Source organism: Dipodomys merriami, unplaced genomic scaffold, assembly GCF_024711535.1.
Source record: "Dipodomys merriami isolate MVZ:Mamm:240054 unplaced genomic scaffold, mDipMer1.0.p SCAF_34, whole genome shotgun sequence".
NCBI lineage: Eukaryota > Metazoa > Chordata > Mammalia > Rodentia > Heteromyidae > Dipodomys > Dipodomys merriami.
The window spans coordinates 15,902,418-15,916,730 of NW_027204937.1; the positions used below are offsets into that span (position 1 = coordinate 15,902,418).

At 43.9% G+C, this 14,313-nt stretch overlaps 1 protein-coding gene across 10 annotated transcripts in view; it reads left to right on the forward strand.

The window, feature by feature from the left end:
* Window positions 1-14,313, forward strand: part of LOC138803464 (transcription factor HIVEP3-like) — a 405,830-nt gene that overhangs the window by 132,193 nt on the left and 259,324 nt on the right. For 3 of the 10 annotated variants that reach the window (XM_069987525.1, XM_069987521.1, XM_069987524.1), the window contains one exon: window positions 6,591-6,669. The exons of the other annotated variants lie outside the window; for them this stretch is intronic. The gene's annotated coding sequence lies outside the window, so the exon portion shown is untranslated. The remainder of the gene's footprint in view (window positions 1-6,590; window positions 6,670-14,313) is intronic. 10 annotated transcript variants of the gene reach the window in all.

Below are 14,313 nucleotides of genomic sequence, written 5' to 3' on the forward strand. Positions count from 1 at the left end.
TATGTTTTTTGCCAACAGGAAGTGCAGATAGTTATGTTGTACATGATCATGTAATGTAAACATATATGGCAATATCACCTGGTTACTTCATTAATATAGGGTTACCCCATATATAAAAGCACAATTTTTGTGTTCTTACATATCAGATTAAGAAGCAATTAATGCTATCCCATGGGCGAGGACAATGGGTCTGAGCTCCAGAGGGGCAAACCTGGCACAGAACATGAAATTCGATGGAGTTGACACTGTAGATGAAAGGTTAGAACTCATGCACAAATACAGTTTTGTGTCTTCAAATGGTCTTCTGTGAGTGGGAAACAGAATTCAGTTAGAATTACTTGAAGCCGGTGTGTGTAGCTGTCAGGAGAATGGTGTCTTTGTCAAGGCCAGCACAGAAATATCACCGCTTCAAAGGCTGCCTTGCCTCATGGCTACACAGAGGCCAGCGGGGCAGCCCTCTTGAGTGACTCACCCCTGGGTCCCATGAGCTCTGCCAAAGAGGAATTCCCTCCGTGGAGGGGGTTGGCAGAGCTTGGACAGGGGAGAATTCTGCTTGGAGACCTACCCTAAGGCCTTCTCCAGGGTGAATGCTAATACTACTAACCACAGAAGAAACGAAGAAAATATGAGAGACAGCAGCATGTGATCACTGGACTCCTTGTGGTCTTTGTAACCTCTCAGCACATAGGATGAGGTCAGGGATGTGGACAGGGATGCTCAGAGGACTTGAGAGTCCTGTGGGGAGCACTATGGGTAGGGGAGGCTGGACTGGGTATGCCCAGACTCAGTCTGATGGTTTCCTAGGGCTACACAGCACCCCATGTTTCCATGACCATACCCCCATCTCAGAACTGGCTAAAAAGTAGAGGATGTAACTGTACTTTAGAAGCATTTCTCTCCAGAAAGGATGTATTTCCTGAGGGTTGGTGATTTTGTTGGCTGGAGTGGGAGAGTTTTCCAAGTGCTACATTTTGGCCTGATTTAGAAATATTCAGACAACAATGAAAGACGTTATGTTGGGAGAAGGCAGATTAAAGAGAAACAATTCCTCGCTGTGGGGACTTGGAGACTGGGTTTAATGACAATATAGCAATCAGTGATGACAGCTGTCATGTTCATCAAACACTATATATGTGCTTGTTCTATTCTTTTTTTAAATTTTTCCACTGTAGCACTTTTATTTAACTTATAAATAATAAAATTATAAACAATAAACCAATAAATTGTTTTTAAACCAAAAATGCAAGAAATTTACAAAAGCAGAATCGTGACTGGGCTGATTTTTTGTAGTGCAGTGCCCTTTGGGGTGGGTGAGCTGCTCACTCTCTTCACATGTGCTGCCTTCTTATCTCCAGCATCAGACACAATCTATCTTAACTCTTCTTTCCATTCATAGTAAAGTCCTCTGTGGCAGGTCCTGGCATTATCCCTACTTCACAGATGAGGAAACCAAAGCAAGTAAGAGGCTAAAGGACTTGCTTAGAGTCTCATAGCTACCAGGCAGCAGAGCTGGACTTGAACTCTGGACAGGGGGTCTGACTATAGAATCTATGTCTCCTCATCAGTCATTTGGAGCCTGATATTAGGACTCTCAAAACATTGTCCAATTGAGGGTATTAGAGATGCACAAAATTCCAAAAATGTTTTGGAGAATGGTGTAAGATTGTCATTATAATTAGTTTGGCAGATGTCATTTACTCTTATGATCATTTCCTAAAAGAAAGAACTATTTAATCTAGCCCCTCCCAACAAGGTAGGAGTGCTACATGCTCAGGGTGGAGATGATGCTTTCCAGGCAGGAAATGGTCTGCTTCCCTGGAACCGATTCCCAGCCATTCGTTAGACAAATGTGTTTGAAGTGTCCAGTGAGTGCCAACTTATGGAGAACCACAACAGACCTAGTTCTTATGCTGTAGAACTTGTATTCCAGTGGACCTGATAGTCATTTCAAAAGTAGTCCTGGGGCTGAAGGCATGGCTCAAGTGGTAGAGTACCTGTCTACAAGTGGGAAGCCCTGAGTTCAACCCCTAATACCCCAAATAAATAAAAACAAAAAGTACATAATACATATTTCTTAAGTTCTCAGAAGGAAATGGTTGTAGCCTAGAGACAGAATGGAGGTAGGGGTGGGCTGTACCCTACCCAGGAATGCATTTTCTCCACAGGGAGAGCCTGTGGCATGGCAGGGTGGATGCTAGGTGAAAGGACCAGCATGTATGACTCTTAGAGCCCAAGAGAAGCATGGAGGCAGGTGGAGGGCGAGGAGGCTGTGCTGCTGGGGTGTCCTGAAGCTCAAGGTCAAGAGGAAACTGAGAGAATGTCCCACTGACCACTTACAGACGGAAGTTGCTGCTTCTGTGGTCTTTTGGGGCCAATGGGCTCTACTCAGGTGAAGAGGGTAGCAGATAGACTTGGCAAGAATCTGACTAACTGGCACTTGGTTAGTTTCTAGCTCTGGGTTTGGATAACAAGATGGAAATGTCCTTTGCCCTGGGGCCGAAACCCTGGGAAGGAAAAGGTGGCCAGGACAGAAATGGAGGCTTTCCTTTCCCGTGGGCCTCATCATCTCTGTGTTTTCATCTGTAAAACCAGACTGAAGGCCCTCTGCAGTGCCTTCTGGCTGTTTTCTGCCATGATCTTTATTTAGGTCCCTGTCAGTGGCCCCACCCCCCACCCCCAACGGGGAATCGCTCTGTGTCTTCTGGAATCCAGCCCTCCTCACCCTGCAGGAGATGCCCTGAGTCAGAGGCCATGGCTCGGGGTGTTGGGCATGGGGTTTGGGCCTGTGTTGTGCGGGCAGGAAGCACTTAGCACTCTTGTTTCTGAAACCTACCTCTTGGCTCTGACCCTGTGAAGGTCTGTCCTCCTCCCAACATACCATGATGCTGAGTAGCAGAAGCATCAGGCCTTGATAGAGGAAGGCTTCTCTTGTTGAAGGTTCAACAATATAGCTAGCCAATCCTGACCCAAGCAAAGATCTCCAAATGAAAGGAAATCACCCAATAATCTCTCTGCCTTTATTTTGCTTTTCAGATTGGAGGGAATATCCCAGTGAAGTCTCAGCAAACCACTATATTTCTTCTTATAGCTGTTGGCTTCCTTTTAAAACCCAGTGAGGGAGAATAAAGATCATGTTTGTGAGTTTCTTGTCAGTGCTGAGGGAACTTGATGGCACATTGGCTGTACAGTATTTCTGGCTGCTTTTTTTCTTTTTTCTTTTTGGTCAGTTGTGGGGCCTGAACTCTGGGCCTGGGCACTGTCCCTCAGCTCTTCAGCTCAAGGCTAGCACTCTACCACTTGAGCCATAGCACCACTTCCGGCTTTTTCTTCTTATGTGGTACTAAGGAATCAAACCCAAGGCCTCATGCATGCAAGGCAAGCACTGTACCACTAAGCCACCTTCCCAGCCCATGGCTGTTTTTTTTAAAGTTATTTTTTGTAGGAGTTAAAATTTTCTTTATTGTTACTGTAAAGGTGATGCACAGAAGGGTTACAGTTACATAAGTCAGAAAAAGAGTACATTTCTTTTTGAACAATGTCACCCCTTCACCCTCTCCCAGTTTTTCCCTCCTGTCCCCACCCACAAGTTGTATAGTTCATTTCAACATAGTGTCTAGTGAGTATCACTGCTGCATTTGTTCACCCCTTGTCCCACCATTTCTGTACCCCCTTCCTCACCCTCCCAAAGACAGATAAATGAACAAATGAAATGAAAGGAAAAGAAAACAAAAACAGCAACAAAGGAAAGAAACCCTCTTGTTTCCATTTCCTGGAGTTCATTTTGATAAATATTATTTTTTTTATGATCAAATGCTCATACCTATTGTGCCTTTGTGATCTTCTCCTAAGAATATCCTCCTTTGGTCTCTCTGTGTGAATGCCTAGAGACCTGAATAATTTATCATGTCTCAGTGTATTTTTTTATTTCACCTTCCAGTGTGTTTACTTGCAGATTTATAGGCATACTCTAGTTACCATAAATGAGGGAAACCATGCAACCTGTGTTTCTTTGGGTATAGCTTACTTTGTTTAATATAATTTTTTCCAGGTCTTTCCATTTCCTCACAATGGTACAATAGCATTCTTCTGATGGATGAGTAGAATTCCATTGTGTATAGACCACATTTTCTTGATCTATTCATCCATGGAGGGGCATCTGGATTGATTCCATATCTTGGTAAACAATGCTGCAATGAACATGGTTGTGCTGGTAGCTTTAGTTTTGCCTTGTTTGTGTTCTACTAGATAAATGCCCAGGAATACAATTACAGTCCAGTAGACACAGGAAGAAATTTTCAACAGTGCTGGCCATAAAAGAAATGTAAATCAAAACAACATTGAGATTCTACCTCACCCCCAGTTAGAATAGCCATTATCAAGAAAACTAAAAATAACAAATGCTGGCAGGGATGTGGCCAAAAAGGAATTCTACTACACTGTTGTGGAAAGCATTATAGAGGTTCCTCTGGCTGCATTTAAGCAAGCAAGAAAGGTTCTGAGATGAAGGCAAGGCATAATGTTCCCCCTCCCCCCAAGTATAGGTAGGCAGTAGGTGGCTCTGCTGGCCTGACTGATGCTAGACAGATAGGCATGAGACTATAGCACCTTCCAAATCATCTCTGGACAGCATTTTCTGGAGAAGGAAGGGAGAATGAGAAAGAGGTCCTGTGGCAGGGGACTGGCTCCAGAATGTAGCCAGCACTGGGCTGGGAGCTCTGAGAGGCTTTTTTTCCCCCTGGAGAGCCTCCTTTCCCATGACTTGAAGTTTGATCATTTTCTCTTTGCCTCCTGGCTTCTACCTTCTTTAAAGACACAAAGCTCTGAGAAACCCTGTCTTTGAGGATGTATGATCATACTCACCTTTTATCTCTGAAGGTTGTGGGGAATTCAAAAGGATTTTAGAGTGGATTATCTCTCAAAAATCAAGACAAGCTGTCTGGTGCTGGTGGCTCTCATCTGTATAATCCTGGCCCACAGGAGGATGAGATCTGAGGATCTGGTTTGAAGCCAGTCCATTCAGGAAAGTTTATCAGACCCTTTTCTCCAATTAACCACACACACACACACACACACACACACACACACACACACACACACACAGACACACACACACAGACACACACACACAGACACACACACAGACACACAGACACACAGACACACAGACACACAGACACAGACACAGACACACACACACACACACACACACACACACACACACACACACACACAAAGTGGATCTATGTGTATGGTTCAAGTGGCAGAGTATCAGCCTTGAGCAGAAAAGCTAAGGGGTAGTACCCAGGCCCTAAGTTCAAGCCCCAGTATCAGAAAAAAAGGGGGTGAGGGGAAGAAAAGAAATCAAGACAAAGCTTCATGAAAATATCAAATCTGTGAAAATGTTTTTAAAAGATTGGATTTATCTATCTCCAAGTTAATGTCTTCTGAAATTGCCTTGTATATAAAAATAACAATCTGTGCTTTCTAAGTCCTGACTCTCCTAAAAAAGACTACAGGTGACAGAACTTCCCCCACAGGCAGAAGGAGAAGAGGACTTCTATTTTTTGTTGTTGTTGTTGTTGGTTGTGGGGCCTGAACTCTGGGTCTGGGCGCTCTCCCTCAGCTCTAGCTAGGCTAGAGCTAGCACTCTGCCACTTGAGCCACAGCGTCACTTCTGGCTTTTTCTGCTTATGTGGTGCTGAGGAATGGAACCCAGGGCCTCATGCATGCAAGGCAAGCACTCTACCACTGAGCCACCTTCCCAGCCCCAGAAGAGGACTTCTGGGGACTGTCATTTTCTAGCAGAAGTGTCTAGCCAGCCAGAGCTGAGTTCTGCCTGGGGATCCACAGCTTCAGCATGTTCATGGATACAGCTGTGCATTTCCTCTTTTATTTTTTAAAACCTAATCCATCCTTTAGGAGTAAATCAACATATGCTTTCTATTACTCAAGATAAACCTGGCATTTTTCCTACAAAGCTAAACATATACAACTATGACCAGTAGTTTTACTTCCAGGTATTTGCCCAAGAGAAATGAATATATATTTTGACAACAAAGGCTTAGCCATAGATAGATGTCTATACAACTTTATTCATAATGGCCTCAAATAACCCACATTCTTACAACTAGGGAATGACAGGAGACTTGTAGTGCATCCATTGGATGAAAGTGCTCAGAGATAAAGAGGGACAGTTGTGGGTGTTTGCTGTAACATGCCTGGGTTGTCATAGCCAGATATGAAGAGTACGTGTTGTACATTCCCATTGCTGTGAAAGTTCTAGTGCAGGCGAAACTGACTGGTGGAGGAAAGTCAGAGCAGTGACTGCCTTGGAGTAGAGTGAGGAGAGGTAAGAGCAGGGATTAACCAAAGAGGTACTGTGAAATTTCTGGTATCTGGGAAATAGGACAAGATGTTGCCACTTCTTGATTGAAGTAGTGGTTGCCTGATACATAAAAAATGGTCACAAACCATCCAATTGTTTGCTTCACATGTACATTTTACTGTGTATAAGCTATATCTCAATGAAGTTGATTTTTTAATAAAAGAAGTTAATGAATCTATTTCTTCCTTTTATGTTCTTGATATAGATCCATGTGGCTGGCTGAAGACTGTAATCCTAGCTACTTGAGAGGCAGAAATTGGGGGATGGCAGCCCTGGCATAAAAGGTTTGAAAGACTCTATCTCAACCAAGGCTGGGCAAGTTGGTGTGCTCTTCTATCCCAGTTTCATAGGAAGCACAATGGATAAGCACAGTGGTGTGTGCTATCATCCCTAGAGATGTAAGGAAACAAAATTGGGAGGACCACAGTTTAGGGAGGCCTAGGGATTATATCAACTGTTTGGTTTTAGCCAGTCTTGTTTGCATGGTTCCAGGAAATAAAATAACCAATATTTAGTGAGTATTTCACATGTGTCAGACCCGTTCCTAAGTAGTTCATGTGTACTAACTCATTTGATCATTTTCATTACACAACATAAGGGGTTTTGTTATATTTTCATTTTATATATATATATATATATATGTATATATATATACATATATATATATACAGACACACACACCTTGATCATATTTAACTCATTTAATTATAATGAAATCATCTGAAGTCGATATCATATTCTCAACTTATTGATGTGGAGACCATAAAACAGAGAGATGAAGTAGCTTGCCCATAGTCACATAGCTGGCCAGTCTAGAGGAATCAAGAATGAACTAATCTGGCCAAGTTGGCTGTACCGACAATCCCATTAACTACCACCTTAATCTGCCTCTGTCACACATCCACTTATACCTACAGATGTGTCCTTTAGTGGACAGTGGAAAGTTATTTATTTATTTATTTATTTATTTATTTATTTTTGTCGGTCGTAGGGCCTGAACTCTGGGCCTGGGCGCTGTCCCTCAGCTCTTCAGCTCAAGGCTAGCCCTCTACCACTGGAGCCACAGCACCACTTCCGGCTTTTTCTGTTTATGTGGTGCTGAGGAATTGAACCCAGGGCCTCATGCTTGCAAAGCAAGCACTCTACTGCTAAGCCACCTTCCCAGCCCCTGGAAAGTAACTTTCTATTGTCTTCCATATTATTGCCTTGATTAGTAAGCTCATAAATAGATTGTTCCTTTATCAAAGATTTATTAAATTTGGAAGTCTTATTGATTGGAACATTAATTATAGATCTTTAAGGTAGACAGCAGTGTACATTTGGACTTTCAGCGTATGAACAAGACTTTTGAATGCTTTAATTAGTTTATCCATTCAAAAGCTATTTGCAGAATGAAACTGTACTCCAATGCAGGCAGTGTGTCAGGTGTTGGGGGTAAAATGACAAACAAATCAGATTAACATCTCTGTCCCCATGGAGCAATAATCTAATGAGATGGACAGAGTTTTGTGCATATCATTATGTAATTATAAAGTTGAAATGAGAGAGTCATGCTGAGAATGTACCCATAGTAGGAGCTCAGTAATCACTGGTTGAATCAATGAGTCAGTGAGTGAATCACCCTGACTGGGAGAGGGAAGAGTCTTTGGAGAAGTATTGCAGCTACTGTCTGAGGTTTGAGCAGGTTAGCCAGGTCAGCATGGGAATGAGTGCGAGTGATTGTCTTGACTATAGCCTCCTCTCTTCCTGGAGTCACAGGAACTCTACATTTGGGAATCCACAAACATCTGCAATCTCAGGTTCTTGTCTCAGGATTGGTACCCTAAGAAAAGCCTTCTCCTCTTGCAGTCACATGTACATTCTGTTTTGTTTCAAATCTGTTCAGACACTGTCTAGGCTGTCTCATTGTTTGTCTCCCAGTATGTCACCTAAAAGGTTTGTTCCTCAGTAATTTCCATTCTCACAATGTCTGCAGCAATGTCTGATTTCCTTTCCTCTAGAAACAACAGATTATCAGCTTCACGATGAAAGCAAATGGAAGGAGCACTTTCACTGCACAAAAAAGTGGATGTTTTCGGCTTTACTTAATCTCTATACAAAAGCTACAGTGTATACAATTTAATGAATTTGGATATATACATACCCCCATGATGCCATCATCACAACTGAGATAATAAACATGTTTCCCTAGTTCTTTTACTAAAAAAATGACTTCCTAGATAAGATTGCTGAATGTCTGTGCCCCTTTACATGGAGCAATCAGTCTGGTTGGAGTGTGTGACTCTCTCCATCCTGGCTGTGTCCTTGATGTTGGAGCTTGGGTGAGGCTTCATGAGGCTTTAGGTCACTGTGGCCATTACCTCCAGTTGGTATCTCTTGGCAACATTGAGAATTGAATTTGCTTGGTGTGTAAGCCCCTTGAGTGTGACACTCAGTTTTCTCAGTGACATGAGGTGACTGATCTCTTGAAGGGGTTATGTTTAAGAATAAGCAGTTGTTCACAATGGTCCCATTCTGAAGTCTTCAGTAAGCAGTGTGGCAGAAGTGTTTCACCTGCCTCTGTTCAACAGACACAGTAGTCAGTAGGGTGTAGAAACTGAAGAGGAAGGAGGCTGGATGCTCAGGTTGGGGGTGAGGAAGAGTACACCAACAAAATCCACTGGGTTGAATCCCAGCTTTGCTGGGAGCTAGCCCTCCCAAGTTCAGGAAAATTATTTGACAGTCTGAGCATTAGCTTTCTCATCTACAAAGGGAAAGGATGGGAATGGCTATTTCTTGAGCAATTACTGATCACAGCCAGCATGCTTTCACTGTTATTCTTTTGTGTTACTGGGATTTTGAACTCAAAGCCTTGGACTTGTCATGCAGATACTCTACCACCTGACCCATGCTCCTGGCCCGGATTTTCTTTTGACTTTTGTTTGAAGTATTTTTATGGATGCTTCACAACTTTATGAAATAAGCATTAGGACTCATGGAGCCATTCAGAAAGCTGAGGCTTGGGTAATGCCATACCCAGAAGAGCACTTACGAACCTCAGTACTTAGGTTTGAACCCCAGACACCTGCTGCTGTGGCCCAGGCTTTCTCTCTTCTTCTTTGTTCCCACTGAGGTGGTGTGGGGGGCTGGAAGTGTCATGAGCAGGTGTGCTGTAAGCTGAAAGCAATCATTTGTTGTTCTTGTTCCTCTTGGAGAATGTATTCATTCAGTTGCAATCTGCACTTGCTACTGCTCTTTTAGGACTGAACACACACACGCACGCGTGCGCGCGCGCGCACACACACACACACACACACACACACACACACACACATGTGCGTGTGTGCGCAATCTGAGTCTGTGCTCTTCCCAAGAGTCTTTTGTCAGTCTATCTAGCTACAGAAGGTGGAGGGCTTACTTATGTAATCCATGGCAAGGTGGCTACCTTTCACTGTCAGCAGGCTACCTTGTCCTCTTTGCACAAATCTGCAAATTTGTGCAGGAACTACTCTGTTTCAGGCACTGCTCTGAGCTATGCTATTGCAGAAGTTAAAGCCTCTGTCTGATGGAGCTTAAATTCCAGTGAGAAAAGCAGAAAACCAAGTCCAAGAAAACCCCACTAAAAATGTATATAAACTATTGGTAGTGAGCAGTGATCTGTGCTCGGAAGATAATACCACTTGTGGTACACACTGTAATCTCAGTTACTGGGAGGTTGAGGCAGGAGGATTGCAAGTTTGAGTCCAGTCTGGTCTCCATAGGAAGACCCTATGGCTTCTTAGGGAGTCTGGTTAGATAGTGATAGAATACCAGAGCCTAGCATGCATAAAGTGTTAGCTTCAACCTCTCACACTACAAAACAAAAAACAAAAAGCCCAAGACAAAGCAAGATAAGGAAGAAGGCCATTATAGCTTGAGTCTATATTATCCCACGAGAGTGGTCAGTGAAGCCAGACAGGTGGCTGGTGCTAGTGGGGTAAGATTCAGGAAGCCAATGCAAAGACCTCAATGATAATGATGAATTACTTTCACTGCCCAGAGATTTGCTTTTCCCCATCTCAAGGGTGAGGAGAAGGACAGAGACCAGATGGGACACTGTGGCCAAGGTCCAGAGGAGAGTAGGTGTGGTCCAGGCAATGAGATACTGGCTTTGCTTAGAAACAAAGCTGGCAAGACTTAACCATGCCCTGTGCCATGTTCTCTGTGTCTGCACAGGAGACAACAGTAAAAGGCCAAGTTAAGTCAATGACTCGGTAGTACTTTCTTACTGGGAAGGCCGGGGTGGGTGAACAGGGTTGCATGAATGAGGTTGGGGAAGACCTCACAGTGCAGAGTAGGGGCCACTGGACCTTGGGCTTTTCAAGATTAAGCCTGAGGGAGCTAAAACAGCAATCTACATAATAAATGTTGTTTTCTCAATGGAATGCATGCAACAAGGAAGTCATCCTGAGGCCCTGTGCAGGTAGAAAGCCTGAGGTGAGTGAGTGGGTAGATAGGCACGAGTGGAGACCCAAAATAAGAGCAATGGTGGAGGAGGCTGATGGATGACAACCAGTACAAGATGGTACAGCTCTTTCTTGTCAGTCAGGTCTGTAACCTGCATTGCTGATTTTCCCTACCACCTGTTCTTATAAAGCCTTTCAAACTTGTGGAGGAGATGGGGGAAAACCAGTTCTATAAGGATACAGGTGGGCCTGTTGCAACAATGAGAAGTACAAGTTGTCATGTCCAAAACGAGCTTTACAACGTCCGTGGGTGGGGGGGGGGGGAGGCTGGGAAGGGATATGAAGGGTAAACAAAGGAGGAGGCTGCAATGCTTGGTAAGAAATGTACGCATTATCCTGCCCATGTAATTGTAACTCCTCTGTACAGTATGTTCACAAATAAAATTAAATTAAATTTAAAAAAAAGCCTTTCAAGCTAAAAATGCAGTTTTACATTTTCAAAAAGGTTGCAAAGCAAAAAGCAAAAGAGAGACAAAGAATATACAACAGAGACCCTATGCCAAGCTCACAATGTTTGCCCTCTGGCTCTGGGTAAAGCCCTGCTGTAGTCAAGGATGGCTTGGGAGTAAGATTCAAAGGCCACCTACCCTACCCCTTACCACTCTCTGGAAGATTGTACTTGAACTCTGATCACAGAGGCAGACCCTGGTCCAGAAATACTCTCTGCAGAATGCTGTCTCCCTGGTCACCCTATAGAGGATCACCTCTTGAGGTGGGGAAGGGGATCAGTAGCCATGTTAAGACTGAATGACTAGGAGGATAAGATCTCTGGCTCATCACCATGGTAGTGAGGATGCTGGGAATGATAGAGAATATATTTTGTAAACTTTAAAGAAGACAGTTGTCTTTTATGCCTGAAATGCTCAGCAACAGTCATTCTCTCTGTGTGGGTGTTCCAACCTGGAGTGCCTTTGAGACACAGTCAATGTCTAAGACAAGGCTTGTGTAGTAAGACCTTGTTTTGGCCTTTTCAGTGACATGCAGATGGCCTCCAGCATACCAGGTGTCCCTTTGCTCTGTGCTGCTGACTACCAGGACAATCTGTGGAGGAAGAGACCAGTCTCTGCTGCTTTGAGTGCCTGGGGGAAGGGGCAGGTGTGTTCCTTGGGGAAAGCATCCAGTGTACCAGTTATCATCCAAGACCAAAGAGAACTGAGGCAAAAGAGACTGACTTAGAAAAGGGATAGTCAGAGGAGGAGGAGGAGGAAGATAGACAGGAAGTGATGAAGGACAGAGGTTACCTTTATGAACTTACTTATCCTTCAGCTCCAAGAAAGCTACATTGCTTCTCCATCCAGAGCCAGTAAATCCCACAGGAGTATCCAGGTCTACTGAGGACCCTTGGCAGGTGTTCTGCTGTAAAGCATGGGCTACGGTTCATGAATTGACCCTGAGCTGCCAACCTCTGGCTCCCAGCTGTGGCTAAAGAAGGGAGGGTCTCTGGTGCTGTGGCCAGGGGTTTCCATCAGGGATTGGACTGCCTCTGAGGGATTGAGGCCACCTGGTAGAAGGGCCACCCCACCCTGTCAGCCTGAGTTATCTTCAGCTCCCATTTAGAGAATGGCTGGTTCTTTCAGAACTTCAGATCCCTGGAGCCTAGGGCTTTGGTGTACCTGTGTGGGAGGATGGACTTAGCTGAACCGTTCTCCACTTCTCTGCCCTGACATGGACAGAGTGGGAGAGGAGGTATAGGGGAGCAGACTTTGATACTCTTTTGCCATCATCTTTTCAGTTTACTTGTCAACTTGTCTTGGTCTATTTGTGAACTCAAAGGCATGAGTTATTTTATTTTACTTTTGTTCCAAATCCTGAAGCCACGTGTAATGGACACATGATGTTCAGCTTACCTAGCACTGCCTATAGACCCAGCTGTTGCTCTTTCCCACTTCTTGCCATCACTGTAACTTAGTAGTATAGCTTGTTCTCTACAAGTAACTCTACAAACTCTACAAACAACTGAAATGTGATTTTGCTCCCATCTAGTAACTTGCAGCTGGATGCATTTCTTTCTTTGTTTTCAAATGCCCCAATCATTTCTAGGAAGGTACCAAGTTCTACAATCATTTAAGATATGGAAGGAGATGGTGATTGTACCAAGAGTAAGGCAGTCTATCTCCCTCATTGGTCCTGTAATGTGGGAAGTAACAGTTTTCTAGAGCATTTCCAAGGAGATCAGAAGATGGGAGGGGGAAAGGGGGGGGGGGAGGCCTGTACTTCCATAAGATTCGGGATTCAGAGTCTTTCCTGAGTTTTCTCTACCAATGCAACCAGATGGTAAAGGCATTTGAGGGAGGCCCACAAAGTAGCTCTAGCTCACTGCTGGGTCCTTTGGCAGTACCAGATCTCTGACTCACTATTGCCCCAATTGTTGTTTAGCTCAGATGCTATTGTGGAGCAAGAACTTTTCTGGAGAAAATGGATTAAAAAAAGAATCTGATGCTGGTCACCAGTAACTCATGTCTATAATCCTAGTTACACAGGAGGTTGCGAGCTGAGGATCACAGTTCAAAGCTAGTGCAGGCAGGAAAATCCACGAGACCCTTATCCCTGATTATCCACCAAAAAGCCAGAAATAAAGCTAGATGTGGCTCGAGTGGTAAGGCTAAAGTGGTAAAGCACTAGCCTTAAACAAAAAATAAAAATCTCAGGGACAGTGCCCAGGCCCTGAGTTCAAGCCTCAGGACTGGTGCACACTTCCCTCCTACCCCCACCAAGTATCTATATTGAAAAGCTATTGGTTAACTCCTAAAGTCTAAAGGGTCACATCTAATCATGGGATAGTGTGTACATGTTATAAGTCTCTCTCTTTTTTTAAAAAAAAAACCATCTTGATCTCAAAAACTGGAAGAAAGAGTTCATGTTAATTGTTTCAAGACTTCTCTGGAGTCTTGGAATAAGGAGCTCTGTGAAGGGAATCATGGTGTAGGTGGATGGGCCAGGCTAGATGGGTGTCAGAGGCAGCTGGTTTTCCAGTATGTATAACTAGGATCAGGGTCTGTTACTCTACCCTCACCCTCTTTTAGCTGCTGTAGCAATTCACAACCTATATCCACTGCTCCTTTGGTAGTCTTTCTCATCTAGAATTGGCCCACACATCAGTTACTTTCAGCTGTGCCACTGGGTAGCTGCTATCAAGACATTGCTGTGAATTCCTCTCCATCCTGACAGCAACTCTCCTCCTCTATATTATCCAAGAGTTCTTAAGGGTCAAGCCCTTTGGAGAAGAGAAGCAGCTGAGCCAAGAAATCCACCGGTATATACTTTGTGCCTACTTATGGTGTTCTGACCTCTGTGCTTGAGATCACCCACAGTTTATGGTGCAAGTAGAATTTGGGAGAGGGACCGCTCTGAGGAGAGATAATGGGCTGCTTTAATAAAGCTCCTTTTATTGGAGACTTCAGAAACAATGGGAAATCATACCAGTTTTCTGGACCTTTCCCTTCC